General features: G+C 32.6%; 1 pseudogene; it reads left to right on the top strand.

The window, feature by feature from the left end:
• Positions 1 to 20,623, top strand: part of LOC149230720 (tubulin alpha-1 chain-like) — a 56,083-nt pseudogene that overhangs the window by 20,261 nt on the left and 15,199 nt on the right.

Raw genomic sequence — 20,623 nt, 5'->3', positions numbered from 1 at the left:
ATTTGTTGTTATATTTTGCAGTGCCATGTCTATGTTATGAATGCAAAATTTCTTGTCTGAGATAGCTAAGTTCATCCATCACACCAATTGTGTGTGAATGCGAAATACACGCTGCGATTTAACCTGATTACAGATACACACTACAATTTAGCCTATAAAAATTAAAGGTGGTAAAAAAAGTACTCAATCATAAGACAATTGGAAGATAAACAATATGATACAATTAAAATGGAAAGAGTTTTCTCAATGCTCCAATTGATTTTTCAATAATTTTCCACTATGATTTAACCTGATTACAGATACACAATACAATTTAGCCTATAAAAATTAAAGGTGGTTAAAATAAGTACTCAGTCATAAGACAATTGGAAGATAAACAATATGATACAATTAAAATGGAAAGAGTTTTCTCAATGCTCCAACTGATTTTTCAATAATTTTCACATTGGAAAATACTTGACATGTCTCTATGGTTTTCATCCCTCTTTCACCAAGGCCATTGGATGAAAATTCCAGTAGGTGTATCTCTTCAAGCTTATATTGTTGGATGGAATTATGTTTCCATTCTAGATATGGATAAAAGTTTTCTAATATATGTTATCAATAATGTGTGGAGGGTTGCAAGGAAATAACTGATATTATATAAGTTATTTGAACTATAGTTATCAGGATCCATTGGGAGATGATGAAGTCAATTAGAAAAAGACTTTTTCTCATGGAGTTGAGTGTAAATCCCAAAAATTGTATTTTAATACAATCATTGGCACTCACTAATGGTATATGTAATTGGCATTTTTTTTCTTCTTCTTTTTTGTAGATTTTGGAGGTGGTAGGGAAAGAGATTGTGGTATTGGGAGAGGCAGATTTAGGGGTAGAGGTTGGGCCATATTAGTAGGCTTCTCAAAAAAGTCTAACCAAAAGATCATCAAGTATTTAGGCCTAATATCATGCATTTGAAACTAGATTTGAATGGCATTCCTTTGCATTGTAGTTTGCATTATGATGCTTGGACTCAAGTGATGTTAGAACTATGTTGCTTTATATTTTTAAAATCATACTTGGCTCCATGTGAAGTGTTGTGTCACCTTTATTTAGATTTCAGATTGGAGATTTGATAGAGGCATGAGTCATGCATGGGAAAGTGGAAAAGATTCAGAGAAATATGTGACAAATGATAATTGAGACTTGATCTCTTGCTTTGGATGCAAGCGTTGGTTTCCCCTCTAGTTACTTTAATAAAAAGTTTGATTTTAGAAGTCAATATGTTCTTGGATTTCAACTTTTGAATGAATGTGTTAATCCTTTGTGCAACAGAAACATGAACAAAGTCAATGTTAAGGCCTAATCCTGTATTTGAAACTAGTAATTAACTTTGAATGGCATTCCTTTGCACTGTAGTTTCCATTATGATTCTTGGACTCAAGTGATGTTAGAACTATGTTGCTTTATATTTTTAAAATCATACTTGAATCCATGTGAAGTTGTGTCACTTTTATTTTGATTTCAGATTGGAGATTTTGTAGAGGAATGAGTCATGCATGGAAACGTGGAAAAGACTCAGAGAAATATGTGAAAGATGATGATTGAGGCTTCAACTCTTACTTTGGATGCAAGTGTTGGGTTCCCCTCTAGTAACTTTAATGAAAAGTTTGATTTCAAAAGTCAATAATTTATTGAATTTCAAATTCTGAATGAATGTGTTAATCTTATGTGCAACATAAACATGCACAAAGTTACTGTTTAGGCCTAATATCCTGTATTTGAAACTGGCATTGAATGGAATTCCTTTTCCCATTATGATGCTTGGAATCAAGTGATGTTAGAACTATGTTGCTTTATATTTTTAAAATCATATTTGGATCCACGTGAAGTTTTGTGTCACTTTTATTTTTATTTCAGATTAGGGATTCGGTAGAGGCATGATTCATGCATGGGAAAGTGGAAAATATTCAGAGAAATATGTGACAAATGATATCAAGGCCTATGCTCTTGCTTTGGATGCAAGTGTTGGGTTCCCCTCTAGTTACTTTAACAAAAAGTTTGATTTCAGAAGTCAATATGTTTTTGAATTTAAAATTCTCAATGAACATGTCAATCATGTGTGCAGAAGAAACATGAACAAAGTTAGTGTTCGGGCCTAAAATCTTGTATTTGAGACCGGCTTTAAATGAAATTCCATTGCAATGTATTTTCCATTATGATGCTTGGACTCAAGCAATGTTATGTTTCTTTATATTTTTAAAATCATGCTTGGCTCCATGTGAAGTGTTGTGTCACTTTTATTTTGATTTTAGGTTGGGGATTCAGTAGAAGCATGAGTCATGCATGGGAAAGTGGAAAAGGTTCAAATAAAGATATGACTGATGATATCAATCCCTGGGCTCTTACTTTGGATGCAAGTATTGGGTTCCCTTCTAGTTACTTTAATGGAAAGTTCAATTTCAAAAGTCAATATGTTCTTGAATTTAAAATTCTAAATGAATGTGTTAATCTTGTGTGCAAGAAAAACATGAACAAGTTAAATTGGGATTTTATTTAGGTTTTGATCAATTGTAGTTAATTTTGTCAGTGAGGATGAGGTCCAAACTTCATAGATCTTAATATAGTATTTCAAGAAACAAATTGGGATTATTTTCATTTTATATGTAGTGTGGAGTTTATTATTTTGGCTGGAAAGAATTCCCTTCATGATCAAAATTAACTTATAGATGCTTCACTTTGTATATATGTTTGTTGAATAAGTTGAATTCAATGTTTGTTAGCTTTCCATTCCTGTCCTTGCACTGAATTATGAGGTCCTACTTTTACTCTTAAAATGTTGTAATCATTTCTCAACATGGCTCTGAGAGCTTTGAAGCATATATTTTTGAACCATGTGTATCTAGGGAGGAAAACCTACACTGTTCTTATAAAAGGGCTCTTGGAGAAAAATCGTTAGGAAGAAGCCTATGCTTAGCTTGAGGAGAAGGTAGAGAATGGGATCTAGCCTTCTTCTAGAACATACTATGAGATAAGGTATTGTCTTTTGAAAGTAGGCAAAGAGGATTGAGTAGATGTTTTTAAGTGAAAATGAGAAAACTAATGAAATAGCAACAATGAAGTTAGTGATAAAGAAAGTTGACATTAATTTTCAGAAAGAAATTTCAATGGTATCTAACAAAACAAACTATATGACCGGGTCATCACATTTGACGGGAGAAATATGCTCTCTTGGGAAAGCTTGACATGCATGTCTAAGCATGAGGATGGATCATCATATAAATATCCACTTTGTGACGAATGCAAGGCAATCTTGGTTTAGTTCGTTATTTGATTGTTAGGCACACCTTTTTCTCTTTGAACATTATAGATTGTACAAGAAACATCAATTTTATTTCCTTATATAGAAGTAAATGAAGGAAACATATGATTACTACCTCAGATGTTCATAATGGTCAGTCATTCAAGAAAAGTAGGTCAATCAGTAAAATAAAATTTAAGCAGGCTGTTAAATTTTATCTCTCTTAAAAAAAGCATGAATTGGATAAAGTTGTCTCCCACATAATTGTCTTGAGAGGAATTTCATTTTTTATGTATTGAATTCATGATGAGTATAATTTGTTGGAGTGCAAATAAGAAAAATCATATCACCCAAATTCCATGGAACAATTTACATGACACGAAGGAGACAATGAGACAACTCTAGTTTTCTTGGATGGAGAGAATGAGACAACTCCACTTTGGTTGGATGGAGGAATATTGGCAAACACCAAGATTAGAAGAGGAAGGTTCTAGAGAATTTCAAATTTGTAAAATGATTTTACTTCCCGAAAAAGTGGGATTTAAATATATTTAATATTATAAAATGATTATTTTAATTCATGAAAAAGTGGGATCTAAACATATTTAATCACTGTAAAATTATTATTTTACTTCCTGAAAAAGTGGGAAATAACTTTTCTTCACAACCTCTTGAACTACAACCAATTGGAAATATGAATTTACATTAACAATTGTTAATTTATCTCTTTAAGAATTAAAGTGAACTTCAACTCTAAATAGGTCAGAGTTTTTAGGAACAGACACTATTACACAAGGTAATTATAAAACTGGTGTTTAAACTTTATTAATCGCACACACTACCGCATCCAGCCATGATAATTTATAATATTTTCTAGTTTTTATTTAGAAAGAACAAACTCAGAGGAGATGGCTACATCATGTTAAAGTTGGGTGATAATGGAAGGAATATTTTGTACAAATACTTATGTAAATAAGCTAATTCTAAATCTTGATTCAGATGGAATAATCAGACAAAATTACAATGGAAAACCATTATACAATAAGGAACAGTTCCCGGAAAATGTAAAAGTAGGTGCAGACAACTATAATATAAAATCAATATTTTTGTCCACCTTATCTACAGAGACATATCCTTCATTAAATATTCAATGAACCAGGCCTTTTGGCATCTTCTTCCACTGCTACGAGTTTGAAATATTAACCAATGTAAATGCTCAAGGAACCTTCAGTAGCATTTTTCCTAGATAGTGCAAATTAAACTTGGGGCCATAGATTAGAGGATAAAAGTAGGGATAAGAGAAATGTTATTTGATTTATAGATTAAATTAAATGAAACAACTCCCGTGTTGACCAATATGATATAATCCCAGTGACAAAAGCCTAAACTCAGAAATTTTAAAATAATAAGAAAAAAAAATTGTTTATTAATGTAAAACTTTAAAGTGTTGTGCAAAATATTTTATTCAAGGCATAATCAAAGGCAAACTCTTAAACAAGGGTTTTTTTTCACTTAATCAAGATTTTAGCCTTATCACAAGAAGTCAATGTCTCATTAGGGATTTGAACCCAAGTAACAAGATTGCACAATGAGGCCCCTTTGGATCCAATGTTCTCCAGATGACATTGTCAAGTCTAAAATCAAGCCTAATATCAGAAATGAAGATGCCTTTTTCGTATTGGAGTCAAAGCGGTGGAAAACCTTATGCCATTAAAAAAAAAAAATATCTCGACAGTTTTACAATGCTTGAATATGTAATAAAACCGCTAAAATATTGAAGCATTTCAAAAATAGAGATAAGTGAATAATGTCACAACTACCTTGGCGAAATTTAGAATTGTGCAAGAACGATCTAGACAGGATAATTTGGCCAATAGATTGGGATCACAGGCTTTGTCTATCTTATTTGAAATGTTTGGAAGTTGATTTTAAATTTGGACAACTGACATCTCTAAAATGAAAATGCAAATTATGTTTCTTGTGTGGGGTTGTGTTTATGTATTTTGAATATATGTAGTTGAAAGATTTAACAATGTGATGGCAGGTTATTCTCATTCATGGCTCTATATGCCAAGATATCTTCAACCATTTCCTTGTTATATTTTTACCTTTACTATAGATTAAGAAGAACTTGTAATATACAATCCTTCATGTTGCTAGAGATTTTACCCACACCTGACTTCTCCAAGGTAAATATTTCTTGCATGGTGCTATATTTTGTGGCTTTTCTATTGTCGCTCCAAATTCATTTCACAGGAACTATGTCATGCTTTGTCATTCTACTAACACTCACTGAGTCAAGCATAGCTTGATTGTAGTAGTAGAAAATTTAAGATCTATTCTGGTGAGATAACCATTGCAATATCCATGGATGTTAATAGATAATCTAGCTTAGCATATCTCTATTGCGAAATTTTTAGGTATCATAACATGTAAAATGAAACAAACGTCTATTGCTATACATCAGATTTGAAGACCTTATTGAATAATATTAAGATTTCTCTCACTCAAATTGTAACATATTACATATGTCTTCATCTATGTTCTTTCTCCATATGTTATCAACTTATGGTGTTTCCTTTGCAATATATGGTGCAATTGATAGTAATATAATAATAACAACACATTAATACATTAATACATGAACTAAAACATTAATAATATATTAATTTAAACATAAATGGTTCATCCTTTATAGTCAATGTTTTATTAGTCAAGCATGGTCAACCTTAATCAACCATATGTTTAACATAGTCAATGATATTCAACCTTGTTCACTCATAATAAGTGGTTAAATTTGATAGGTATTCACCCATATTTCAATTTTTTAATCATCATTTACTCACATTTTTAAATTTGCACGTTATTAGTGACATTCAATTATTTTTTAAAAACGTTAATTTGAAGGGTATATTTAAAATGTACCTAGGTGTGTGTAGTTCCAACTCTTAAAATTGGAAAGTTAACTGACAGTATGGGGTCCATTAAATATTTAAGATGATAAATAAATTAGCACAAATTTTTTATTTTTCCATAAAAACACAAAGAGTGTTGATTTTTCTATAAAATAATAAGTATTTTTTCATAATTACTAATATAATTTTTTATTTTTCCATAGATAATTATGCATTCAAACTTTGTGGAAAAATATAAATCTCATATGAGTATCCAATGGAAGTGTAATCCATCTCTATATATCAATTTAGTCAAGCACAATGCACCACCTTTATGCTAAATATGCAAGTTTTAATCTTTTTCAACTGGTTTAGATTTTCTTTAATATAGATTTGTTTTTCCAAGGATTCATCTATTTGGATTCAAATTCATATTATTAAATTATATTTATTGATTGCAGGTTGTTATAATTATAGCTATATTTATGTCTGTGTAGATTGGTAACATTGGGTCTTCCTTTTTACTCACATGCCTCTTGGCTATTAGCTTACTCTTTTCCACACTTTTATTTTTACCATTGTAACCATTACTATAGATTGAACTATATTAAAATAGTAAATATTATACAATTCAAAGTACAATTCATAACATCCCACGAGAATAGAGAAGACGGTTAAAAGGTGTTCTGTTGAGGTACTATATAGTGTCAGGGTCACGAGTTCGAAACTCCTTGGGTGAAAATGCATCCATGATAAGTATTGGTGATTTGGACGACTTAGATTCTCCTGGGTCACGGGTATTCAAGCCATAGGTGAGGCATGCCATTCATTTCAAGACTCACTCACATTACCTAGAAAACAAAAATAAAAAGTACAATTATAATATATTAGATTTAAATATTATATATGTAGATTTATATTCAATTGAGTATATATTAATCTATATAAAATTACTAAATTTATAATTAACATCTCACAGGTTCCAAATTGGTTCAGTACATCCCATAGGTACTTTTTGTATTCTCTTCAGTTTATGACCAAAATAATAAAAAATGTATCGAATATATAATATTTAAATGATGAGCAAAAATAAAAGTCAAACATCACACACAGGGAAATTTTAAAAAGAAACGTGTCACAAAAAAAAATTACTTGACAAGCAAGAGTGTCTATCGAATCTATACCCTGATCATAATCATTATCAGTCAATATTGGTTAACCATGCTCAACCTTCCTCAACCATAGTCAAGGATTAAAAATGTTTAATAATATTAATATGTTTTAGAACACATTTATTAATATTAATAAAGTTCAATAAGCTTATATATATATATATATATATATAAACATTAACATCATGTTCAACCATGATTAACAATAGACATTATGTTCAACCTACCTATAGCTAACTGTAGACATCATGCTTGACATGTACCTAGAGTTAACATGATGACAGATTCAAACCATTATCACCCAGTCAATGTTTAAAAATGTTTAATAATATTAATATTAATATGGCTTAAGACAATTTGGTTCAATAATGTGGTTGAATATATTCAACTATGTTTGATAGTGAACACTCTTCAACTTCGGTTAAACATAATCATTTATCATTACTATTAATTAATAAATATAGTCAAACATAGCCAACCACATTAGTCAACATACTCCAACAAATTCAACATTTGTATTCATTGTTTAAATACTTGACGACAATCAAACTTGGTCTACCCTACATTTACCATATTTAACAATAGTCAACCTTCTTCACTCATAATCTTCCTTAGTCAACGTAACTCCACCATATTCAATTATGTTCAACCATGGTTCACTTGAAGTAAAAAATTGTCAGTCTTAGTCAATGAAGGTCATCCTTGTTCAGTCACAATCAAGATTAAAAAATGTTTAATAATAACAATATTGATATTAATAAATTTGACTACTTGAACATAAATGTCTTGAACAAACTTGGTGCAAGAGGCATCCTTTGGTCCATGAGGTTGGGGTGTTTTTGCAGGGATGGAACCTTGTGGCTAGTCACGAAGGGCCTTTTTGTGTTTCTCTTTTCTCTTGTTGTGCTTCCTTCTCAATCAACGTATATAGGAGCTACAATTCTGTATCTACCTCTATTTTCTTGAGCAAGTTAGGTTTCAACCAATAATTAGTGGTAAATTGGGTTTTTACTAAGGTTATTTTCGTAATGGAGGTTCAATGCATGGATGAGTTAGTAGAATTCTCTCTCTATTCGAAGGATCTTGTCTCCCTACATGATGACATGTCTTATTCATCGTCAGTCACTAAGGGTTTTAGGGCAACTAGAATTATTGAATCACAAGGTGGTTTTGTTTTTCTTGGTAACTTGAACGAGAAAGTTATCTGGTTCTATGTTTTCATCCTTTGGATCACAATATCTGCATCTATTGGACTCCCCGCATGGTACTGAAGCTTCTTCTCCCCTGATATCCCTCTCGATATTGACTCAAGTACTTAACTCCTCTACGTTTCTAGGTAATATTCCTCTGGTTAGTATTTTCTTTGATGGGGTCTCTTATACTATTGTTGAAGACTTTCTAGATTCACTGGTTTTGGCCCCCCTATCTCAACAAAAGTAATTGTTGGGTTATAATGGGTCTGAATTTTTTCCTATGGTTTCCTCCTACTCCCCTCCCCTTGGGTTTGCTACAAGTTACAACAATGTCTCCTCAGGCGACTTTGGGGTCATAAGTATTGTTGGTACAGGGCCCCTATATGAGCTTGGGGTTTTTTCCTCACCAGAGGAATTGTTTGCCTCATAGGTTTGGGCTCAGTTAGTGGGGATTATAAAGTAGTAAAGTGAACGATGGATCCCCTAAGAATTTATAGCTCCATTGATCCCCCCAACAATTTCTCAGGGTGTTACAAACCAATTTTTGGTCGATTGTCTGAAGATTGTGTACGAAGCAGAGTGTGAAACCCTGGCAGGATATTCTTCAAGAGATAGGTAGTCATGAACCAAAAGGAAGAAAAGGAAGTGTATCTACCATAATACTAGGGAGATGAGTTTTGTGTTTGGGCAAGATGTCCACATCTAGGACAGGTGGTTGAAATGGAAAAAAATCCATTATGGGTTGAGCTCATGGGATATTTTTTTCAGCCTCTCTTATAAGGGAAATCATCTTGAAATATTGGTATCTGGGTATTAATTTCAATCCTATTATTTGTAATCTCACTAAGGGTTTGTTCTTACTAATTTTCACATCAATGGAGGAGACCAACTGAGCCCTCGAAATGCCCTATTTCATTAATTTTGCTTCTAAAAAAATGGACTCCTATGTTTGATACAAAGAGGGAGAAGTCTCCCGTACTTACCTCCACAATAATAATCTAAATATGTGTTCAGAATGATTGGGAATGGCCTAGGAACTTTCCTGGATGTGGATATGTCATTCGATGAGTACAAGTGTATGGTTATGGGGAGGATTTTGGTTAATCTGAACACTAAGTATGGTATTCAACTTGAAATCAAACTCTCGTTTAGAGGATCATTGCATATTCAAATTCTGGATTATGAGGGGGTTCCCTATCGATCCCAACATTTCCATGAATTGGGTCATGTCCTCAAAGATTGTTGGTTGGCCTTTCGGAATAAAAAGTTCAGCCTCTCTAAAAATGACCTCTTTGCTTACAGGGCTCCTCCCTGATCCCAATCTAGATAGGAGGATGGATCCTATTCCAAGCCGTCTTCTGAAGATCATGTACATCCTCAGAAGATGTTAGAAGCATTCATGGATTTGGATCTAGGACTCTCAGGTGCCCCTAGTAGCATAATGAGCTCTTCTTGTGCTCCCTTGGTCATCAGGATCCTAGGTAACTAATGTCCCTCTTCCTCGCTCCTTATACCATTCCCCCCATCTCCATATCGTGTTCCCTCCTATCGTCTCATCCCTCTTCATTCCCTCGTCTTCCCACTCTAATAGTTATACCTCATCCCTGTCCCACTCTAGGTATTTCTTGCGTTCAATTTTGAGGGATCCTGATCCTCCCCATTTTTCTAGTCTCGCCCATACCTACCTATCCATGTATTGTCAAGGTAGAGGCATGATATCAAATATCTCAAAGGTTAAATTTAAGGGTAGCATGGATGTGGCTGTTGGATCCCAATAGACTATTGATCGGGTGCATAGATCTATGCAAGACCTTGTGGGGGGTTCCAAATGAAATTCCTATCCCCGAACTGCCAGGGTTTGGCTAGTACCCTAAAAAAATAGCCCTAAAAATGCTCTTTGTCTTGGAAAAAATTGATGTTATTTTCCTATAGGAAACCCTAGGGATCAAAGCACATGTTGTTCAAATTCTAGAATCCCTTCTCCCTTGTTGGTCCTTCATTGCCTCTGATGTTGTTGGTATATCCTGGGGTTTGGATTTGGGATATAATAGGAGGAATATTAGGCTAATTAGTTCCTAGGGACTGGATTTGGTTCCAGAAGCTATTATTTTTAGTGCATACCTGGGGACGGAACTCATAGTAATAAACATATACGGTACTCATGGGGAGAGAGTTGAATTTTGGGATGCATTTTTTAACATATATTTTATGAAGGGTGGAAACATTGTAATTATGGGTGATCTAAATCTTTCCATGAGGAGTTCTAAAATATCAGGGTAATAGACCCATCTCAACCCCCTCTTTGATTATTTCATCAAAAAACTAGAAGATTTCCATTTTTGTGATGTGGATCTCACAAACCCTCCACCTACTTGGAGGAACAAGAGATCCTAGGAGGATCATATTGCAATGAGGATTGACAAATTTCTTCTCCATGAGGGGTTAATGGAGACCATCCCTCTATTTCATTAATGGATCGACTCAGGAGGGGGATCTAAACATGCGCCTATTTTCCTTGAATTAAAAACGGATATGGACAATTTAGGGCTCCCCTTCAAATTTAACTCCTCATGGTAAAGTGATCTTGAATTTAGAAGATTGGTGTTAGAGTATTGGCACATTGTACCTCGGGAAGGCGGATTGGAGGCATCTCGGTTTTTTAGAAACCTCACGAATGTTAAAAAGGAAACCATAGCTTAGAATAAGAAAAAAGGACAAATAGATGATGAGCATCTAAGGATCATTGGAGGGGAACTAGAGGATTTGGAAACTCCAGATGGAATTGGGTATCTAAACATGGAAGGAAAACAAATAATTTTTCAACATGAAGGGGAAAAGAGAAATATTCTTATTAAGAGGGAGGAATAGTGGTGTCTGAAGAGAAAGGTGATCTGGATGAAGAGTGGGGATGAGAATATGGATTTTTTTCAACAATTTTCGAAAGGGAGAAAGAGTTAGAAAACGATCTGGTTGCTCAACTCCCCAGAAGGTGGGTAGGTCTCTTCTTTCAGGGAGTTAGCAAAGAGTCGAATATTTCTGAACCCTCTTTAGCTGGCCCCCTAAGAATAATCTTCTTTACATCCTCTCTTTGGCTATGATTTTTACTAGATTTGTTGATGAAGAAGATAATCATATACTGATAGAACCTATCTCTGAAGATGAGCTTAGAAAAACTCTTTAAGGCTTTTATAAAGACAAGAGTCTAGGCCCTGATGACTTGACGATCAAAATCTTTATTGAAATGTTCAATATCATTGGCTCTGACCTCCTAAAGGTTGTAGAATAATACCTTACCATAGGTATTATATTCAAGCCTATTCATGCCACCTTTATAGATCTCATTCCAAAATCGGACTCCCCCAAATCTTATGATGATTTTCAGGCCATTTCTTTATGCAACTGTCTTTACAAAATCATAGCCAAAATTATCACAAATTGCCTAAATCCTTTATTCTCAAAACACATGTCGATAGAGAAATTCAATTTTTTAGATGGGAAACAGATTCACGAGTCTATTGGGGTGGTATAGGAAGGGATGCACAACATGAAGACTAGGAAAAGAAAAGGTGTAACCATTAAGATATATTTATCTAAAGCATATGATAGGATGAGTTGGCTCTATTTACAAATGCTTCTACCCCATCTGGGTTTTTACTATTCCGTCATAAGTTAGATTATGGGGTGTATTACATTCATATCATTTGTTGTCTTAGTCATTGGAGCAACATCTCCATTTTTTTGGTCCCAAAGAAGTTTGACATAGGGATGCCCCCTCTCACCTTTGTTGTTCCTCTTAGTGTTAGAAGGGCTTAGAATAATGTTATTGGATGCTAAGAGAAGAAGAGACCTTTGGGGAATTGAGGTGGTAGTAGGGTGTTTCATTACTCATCTTCTTTTTGTAGATAATGTCCTCATTTTCTGTGATGGCTCCGGAAGAGATCTTTTCTATATCAACGAGGTACCGTATGTTTTTTAAAAAGCCACTAGTATGCTAGTTAGCCAAAGAAATTCATCCCTTTATATTTCAAATTTATCTCCTACGAACGAAACCCTTCTCCTTAGATTTTTCCCATACCTGGCCCTTCTTATCAATTAAGGCCTAAAATATTTGGGTTTCTCCTTAAAACCAAACTACTATAGGAAGACATATTGTTTCTGGTTATTGGCAAAAATTGAAAAGTGCCTCAAATTTTGGAGCTTCGGGTGGTTATCTTGAGCAAGAAAACTAGTATTAACAAAATCTATCCTAGTAGCCATTTCAGTTTTTTGGGCATATTTATCATGGATTCTGAAAAGGCACTCTCACTAAAATCAGGAATACATGTTTGCAAACATTTGTGAGTTGGTAATAAGGAAGGTAGGTTGTTTTCCTGGGTCAAATGGGATCGAATTTTACTCCCAAGAGAATGGGGTCATTCGGGGTTAAAAAACATCTATTTTTTCACACAAGCATTAGCTACAAAGATAGGTTGGCACTTGATATCATCAAAGAGCCTACAGATGACTGTTTTCTCACACAAATACATCAAGCTTTTTTCTCTATTGGACTAGGTTCTACTCTAAAACAAGCCCAACAATAACATTTATGTCATTTGGAAAGGGGTCATTCACACATTCGATACCATTGAAAGGGGCTTAGCATGGAAGGTAGGCTAGGTGAGAAGGTTTGATTGAGAGAGGACCCATGGGTTGGTTGTAATGACCACTTTCTTCTTTCCCAAGACCTCAAGGATCCTCTCCGAGAACAAGTCATCCATTCGTTAGCCTAGAAACAACATAAACTTTGAAACGAGAATATGATTACCTGTTTTTTTGAGATAGCAAAAAAATCAACTGATTTTGAAAAGTGTTGATTTAGAATACATATCTTTTTCTTAAAAGTTTTTTGACACCTTAAATTTTCTTATGTATCAGGTATGAACATTTGTTTTTAAATGTTAGTAATTTTCATGTTAATTTTGAAAAGTGTTGATGTGGCATCAAACCTTTTCTTTAGAGGACTTATTTTTTACACTTTAAATTTTCTATTGTAATAAGTGTGCATAACTTTTTTTAAATGTTGGCGATTTTCATTCAGATTTTGAAAAACATCAATAAATTTTTTTCAAGGCATATTGTTGACGCTTTAAATTTTCTTATGTCCTAAGTATACATATATTTTTTTTAAATGTTGATTATTTAACCATTTTTCGAGTTCTCTTATTCCTTTTCATGTTTTTCGTCCTTAGATATTTGGGTTTTAAGAGTTTTACGATTTTTTGTTTTTTGTTTTCCTTTGCACTATTTTTTTATAATGAAAATTTTAAAATTTTTTGCAAAGTTAAAAAAATAATAATAATAAAAACAATATATTGAGATTATGATTTTTTTTATATTTATATATCATTAATTAATATTTCAATACACACAAATAATTGTCACTAAAAAATAATAATTTAAAAAACTTGACAGAAAATACACATTTTTCATATAGATATAATTAAAAAAATATGTATTTTAGGACATTTTCGCTAAAAAAACCAAAATAAATAAAATTAAAAATTATGGAAATTTTGAAAAAAAAAATAGGAGAAATAACAAATTTTATGAATTTTATATAAAAAATGACGACATTTGAATTTAAAAATGATAATAATAATAATAATTCAAATATATTTTAAGTAAAAGAAAAAAATAAAAATACAATTTTAACCTAGAATTTAAAAAAACAATAAACATCTTACACAAAGAAAAAAAGAAAGAAAAACATAAAAAAAAAAAAACAAAAAACAAAAAACAAAAAAAAACAAAACAAACAGTTAAATTATAAAAAGACCACTAAAAATAAAATAAAAAATAACATTGAAATAAATATATTTTAAAGACAAAAAACAAGAAAAGAAAGTTATATAAATATAAAATATTTGAAAAAATAAAAACAATTTAAAAGAAAGAAAAATATATATAATAAAAAGAAACAATATAAATGTGAACAAAATTAAATTAAATATAAAAAATATAAATAAAAACAATAATTTTTTTTTTTAAAGTAGGCTTCCTTTGGGCTTCTTGGCGGGCTCAACCTGATTCCAAGAATTAGGTGAGGGGCTCATCTGATTCTCAGAATTGGATTGAGCCCGCCCAGGGCCCTGAGGGGTCGTGGCCCTGCGCAGGCTTAATCCGATTCTGAGAATCGGATTGAGCCCGCTCAAAGCCCAAAGAGCACAATTTTTATTTTATATATTTTTTTTAAATTTGTTTTTTATAATAATTATCATTTATTTAATATTTTTTTTTGGTTTTTTATTTTCATTTTTATTTTTCATAGAGTTTTTTTGCTATTTAAATTTTGTTTGTATATTAATTTTTTTTTTTTAATTTAAAAAAAAATATATTATTATTATTATTTTCATTTTCAGTTCATTTTTTTCTCAATTTCATTTTTTTCTTTAACTGTCCAATGATTTATTTTTATTTTTATTTTTTTAATTTTCTTTTTTGTTTCTTTCATTATTTTTTTTTTCTTTCATCATGTTTTTTGAAAATATGTTTTTGTTATTATTTATTTCTTTATATATATATATATATATACATATATATTTTTATCCTTTTAGGTTAGTTTTGATTTTGTCTTTTTACATTTTTATGTTTGATTTTTTTGTCCTTTTTTATATACTTGATTTTTTTTGTCATTTTTTGTCATTTTATGTTTTTTTAATATATATTTTATTTAATTTTTATTATTTTTTTTAACCTTTTTTTTTGTTTTTTTCATTGTTTTTATTTTTAAAATTATGTTTTCAATATTCTTTTGATATTTTAATGTTTTTTGGAGTCATGATAAATTCTTTTACGCTATTATTTCAAAAATGTTAAAAATTTATCCTGATTAAAAAAAATACGTTATTTCAACATCAACACATCAATACTTTTCGTTTTCAAGGTTTGTTTTCGCACAAAAAAAATTGGTTTTCACTCCCATTTTTAAAACACGATGAAAATTTACCATAAAAAAAAAAAAAGAAAAAAAAAAACATATTATTCCAGCGTGAACACTTTTCATTTTCGAATTGATTTTTCATATTTTTTGGGGTTTTTTTGCTATAGTTCTCATTTTGAGTTTATAGTTCCTGTTTCAAAGTTTACATTGTTTAGATTACAAATCATGATCAATCTTCCATTTGGGGTCAAGGATGGAAGTCTCCCCAACAACTCTAGCTCCCTCAGGACTATTGGCATCAAAGACAACTTTTTATTTAATCTCTTAGCACAACACAAGTCTGCATTAGGGATATAGAGGACTCATTGGTTTGGACTCATGTGGCCAATGCAATTTACTACCCAAAACTTGGTTACTTATTGATCAATTCCCATCAGAAACTTGACCTGTAGACTGTGTGGTGGAAGAAGATTTGGAAGGTCTCGTCCCCTACAAAGTCACAATTATTCCAATGGTGTATTATGGAAAATAAAATTCCTACCTCCAATAATTTATGAAAAAGGGGCTTCAAAGGCCCATAATGGTGCCCTATGTGCATGAAATATGAAGAATCAGTATATCATTTATTTATAGGATGTTTGTTCACCTCAACTGTTTGGTATGATGTTCGTTCTATATACAACATTTAGAGTTTTTGGCAAGGAAATAGTTACACAGAAGCTTGGAAATCCTCCTGGGACAACATGATCCCCAAGTCCTTCAGATGTTTGCCTCTTCTTTTGTCTTGTGGAATTTGGTTGGCCTAGAATGATGTAGTATTTAATGACAATATTTCCTCTCCGAATACTGTAGCAACAAGAGCATCTGCAATTTTTTATATGTTGGACATTCCTAAATCTCCTCCAAGGAAGAGATCCATTTCCTTTGAAATCATTGAAAACTCTTATCCATGGGCTTATTTTGATGGTGTAACATCCCCCAATGGTTCCTGTGGTGGTGGTGCAGTCCTTCACATTTCAAACTCCCATTTATTCACACTAAAGAGTGGGTTGGGAATTGGCACAGATAACTTTGCTGACCTTATGAGCCTAAAACTACCCTTGATATTTGATACTGAACATAATATACATAGGCTTCAATTTTTTGGTGACTCCATGACTATCGTTAACTAATTCAACTATATTTTGAGATTCCACATGCACACACTCAGTGTGATGTTAGGATATTCTGACACATAAGAAATAGTTAAGTATAACTTCGTCTAGTGTAGAGTTAGGTAAAGCGTGTTTCTTTACTATGTACTTTTGTAACTTACAATCCGACGGTCATGATATGTTCTAGACATGAAGTGATCTGATGGTTCATTCTCTCCTCGGTATTACCGACACTTGATCCATGTCTTAACATCCGATTGGTCCATGATCTCTATTTAAAGAGCATGGAGGGTCATTTGTAGAGTGACCATTCATGAGAGAAGCTTATGTAAAATTTCTTTCTTTTATTAATAAATTGCCTGAAGTGGCCGCTTTGGCTCAGGCCGTGACTGTTTCCCTCTTTGAGGGTTTTAACCACATCAAAAACACTGGTGTACTGATATGTGATCTGTTTGTGAGCGGTGTCCTTTGGTTTTCTATCTGAAGAACTTACCCTGTAAATTCCTACATGGTATCAGAGCTATTTGAGGGCCGCATCCATTGGTGATCCAAATCCGAAGTCAGTACAACTGCATCTGACTTTCATTTCCTAGATCTATTGTTTTTTATCGCTTTCGGGCCGAGATGACTGCTCTATTGTGTTAGGAGCATCTATTCTAGTGAGGAACCCCTTTCGTTTCATGCGAAAAGGTTTTGGGTAGCCCTAGCTACGTCATTTTTAAGATCCAAAGGTATATAATGTTTATTTGTAGTTATAGTTATTTTCTCTTTGTTTATTTCACTTTATTTATCTCTTTGTTTTCTATTACCAGATCTATACCTTTCATTTCTGTGTATTCTCTTTTTCTTCGTGACTCTGTGTGATTTGCACAAATCAGAAACAAAAAGGAAGGATTTTTCTCATGCGTATGCTCTTTTCTGCCGCATCTTAGTGTGATCTCAAAAAATCAGAAACAATGATGAAAATATTTAGATTACGATGAGAGCTAACTTCAAGCCATAAGATTTGGTTTTTTTTGTATGTCCATGTTGGGTTGTGTGCTTTTTTGTTTTGTAGGAAAAAATGGCTTTTTCATGTAAGCACACACCCCAAAGCTTGAGTGACTTCAAAACCAAAAAAAAAAAACCATTCCTCTTTTCCAAAAATTACTAAGATTTTAGAGTAGCACACTTGGTCCAAAGTTACTTTATGATAATAGAGGTCTTGAGTTCAAATTTTTCTTTTTGTTGAGTTACTTTTTCAAAAAGCACATGTAACTTATGTTTTAAAGTTATTTTATGTAAAAATGTTTTCACCCATTATAAAAGTGAGTCACTTATAATTTTAAAGTCTTTTTATATTTTATTTAAGTTACAATTTAGTGGGTAGCTCATAAAGTACCATTGTAAAAATGGCTTTCACCTATTTATAAAACTGGGTCACATAAAATTTTTTTTAAGTGAGCTAATTAGATTAAGTTTGGAAAGGGGGGAGATTTTTTTTTTTAAATATAACAATATCATTCACTTCCATGCATTCACGCACTTCGTCGGCATCTTCAACAACTTTTCTTCAAAAAACCATAACTTCTTCATCCGAAAGTCGTTTTCAGAGCCGTTTTTTTTAATTGGCCTAATTTTTCGAGATATTTCCATTGGAACACTTAGTTTCAGTATCTACAACTTCATTTCCTATTACAATGGAAAGTCCATGCCAAATTATTCTTGACAACACCGACTATTTCCAATGGTGGTCCTACATTGTGGCTTTACTTAGAAGTAAATGTCTTTACAAAATAGCCTCAGTCCAAGAAACTAAACCTAAATATGAAGAGAGGGCATCCAAATGGGAAAATAGGAAATATCAAGCATGTGGTTTGATAGGGATGTCTATTTCTCCAGACCTTAGATTCCATATCGCGGAAATTGATACCCCTAATGAAGCAATGAAACAGCTCACTAAAGTTTTTGGAAATAAAAATGAAATTATAGCCCATTAACTCAAAAATGAGTTGCTTACGTTGGACCCGAATAATTTTTCTTCCATTTAAGATTTTTTGTCCAAGTTCAAGACCCTTAAACTTCTCTTGGAAGGTGTTAAGGTTAAGAAAGAAGATGGTAGCCTTATCTATTCCATTCTTACTAAGTTGGGACTAGCCTACTCTATGTTTGTTTCCACCTTCCATTCTACTAGAGAAACCTTTATTTCTCAAGGACAAGACTACAAGCCCCCCTATTTTGATGCCTTTTGTGATTCTTTAATAAGAGAACAAGAAAAACTCTTACATCTTGGTCTTCTTAATCTTGGAAACTCTTCTAAGAAATCCTTAGCTGCCCAAAAAAAACCAAATTCAAAGAATCCTAAGAAGTAGTATCCTAAAAATAATGGTCCTAAACCAAACAAGTGTCCTAAGCAATTTCAGTCTCAAAATGAAAAATCAATTCAATAAAATGATAAGGCAAATAAAAACAAAGGGAAAAAACTAATAGACATTGAAACTTTTGTAATCGAGATGACCACTTGGAATTCAAATGCTTTAGGAAGATGGAAGCCTTGGAAGTAGCAATGAAGAAGCATAACATCCATTTGGAGCACTCTTCAACTTCAACTTCATATTCAGGAATAACACCTTCTGCATGTGGTTGTCAAGCATCTTGGATTGGTTATGAACTAAATGTATCTTCTTCCTCTCATTCTCATGAGTGGCTCATTGATTCTAGAGCTTCTTATCACATTGCAAAAAACAAAGCCATGTTTTCTTTTTTAAATGATTGTAACACCAAAAATATATATGTTGGTGATGGTAGATCTCTTAGTGTTGTAGGGACTGGAACTATTCATCTAGACAATGGTCAATTTTATGATGTATTATGTGTTCCAACCCTGCAACCTTCTATCTGTATATCAGATAACTCATTTAGGTGAAGGAAAAATCGTTGAATTTTCACCTCATGATGTTGTAAGTAAGGACCTAAGAGATCCTAAATAGATTTTAGCTATTGGCATTGTTGATGATTCTACAAGTTTGTATAAGTTTAACAACTTTAGGTCATCAACTCTTCCCTCGGCATTTGTTGCTCATAATGATGAAGTGAGAAAACTTTGGCATGATAAATTTGGTCACTTAAACTATCGCTCCCTTCAAAGTCTATGTAAAGAAAATATGGTGACAGGTCTTCCTATGGTATCTTGCAGAGATGGTGTTTGTTCTGAATGTGTACTCAGAAAACATCATCAGGATAATTTTGAAAAACGTACCTCTTGGCATGCCTCAACCCCTTTATAGCTTGTGCTTAGTGATTTATGTGGTCCACTTCAAGTTGTTTCATTCTCTGGCTACAAGTATTTCTTAACTTTCATTGATGATTTCTCCAGACGCACTTGGATGTACTTCTTAAAACTCAAAAGTGAAGTATTTAACATGTTCTTGGCCTTTAAGGCCTTTGTTGAGAAACAATCTAGACATCAAATTCTTAAGCTAAGATATGATAATGGTGGTGAATATGTTAACAACAAATTCATCAACTTTTGCACTGAGGATGGAATTCAAATTCAACATATTGTTCCATATACTCCACAACAAAATGGTGTAGCTGAAACGAAGAATCACACCTTAAAGGAAATGGCTAATTGTATGCTTCAGTCTAAAGGACTTAGTCTCAATTTTTGGGCAGAAGCAATTAACTGTGAAAATTACATAGTAAATCACACTCCTACTAAGGTTTTAAAGAATATCACTCCAGAAGAAGCATGGAGCTCAATTAAACCATATGTAAGTCACTTTCGTGTTTTTGGAAGTGAAGCATGGGCCCATATTCCAGATGAGAAACATAAAGCTTTAGAACCTAAGAGTGAGAAATGTATTTTTGTTGGATATTCTAAAGATGTCAAAGGATATAGAATTATTCCAATCAACTCCAAAAACGTTATCATATGTAAAGTTTGCTGAAAATATATCATCTTATGAGCCTAGTTCGGCGGATGTGCCACTTCTCTCTATCCCTTCTACTTCCGAAAATATTTCTTCTTCA

The sequence above is a fragment of the Pinus tabuliformis genome, chromosome J, assembly GCF_031772625.1.
Source record: "Pinus tabuliformis cultivar Carrire ecotype Pingquan chromosome J, CPIR1, whole genome shotgun sequence".
NCBI classification, from domain to species: Eukaryota; Viridiplantae; Streptophyta; class Pinopsida; order Pinales; family Pinaceae; genus Pinus; species Pinus tabuliformis.
Note: the sequence above shows the minus strand (reverse complement) of the source record. Positions and strands in the feature narration are given on the sequence as shown.